At 46.2% G+C, this 210-nt stretch overlaps 1 protein-coding gene across 1 annotated transcript in view; it reads right to left on the bottom strand.

The window, feature by feature from the left end:
• The window catches only part of EMH_0011590 (uncharacterized protein), a gene marked incomplete at both ends in the record, with an annotated part of 7,928 nt that overhangs the window by 1,762 nt on the left and 5,956 nt on the right, over positions 1 to 210 (bottom strand). The gene's annotated exons all lie outside the window — the stretch shown is intronic.

The raw sequence follows: 210 nt of genomic DNA, 5'->3' as shown, positions 1-210 counted from the left end.
ACCTCGATCACCGCAGCACAGCGTACACAAACCCCAAACCCTAAACCCTAAACCCTAAACCCTAAACCCTCACCTTTTAGCCTTCAAAACCGCCAAACCCTAAACCCTAAATATGCATGCAAACCCTAAACCCTAAACCCTATACCGAGCACGCAGATATACTGTTGAGATCTAAACCCTAAACCCTAAACCCTAAACAGCAACAACACC

This window comes from Eimeria mitis, genomic scaffold, assembly GCF_000499745.2.
Source record: "Eimeria mitis Houghton genomic scaffold, Emh_scaff422, whole genome shotgun sequence".
NCBI classification, from domain to species: Eukaryota; Apicomplexa; class Conoidasida; order Eucoccidiorida; family Eimeriidae; genus Eimeria; species Eimeria mitis.
This window is presented reverse-complemented; position numbering and strand designations above follow the sequence as displayed.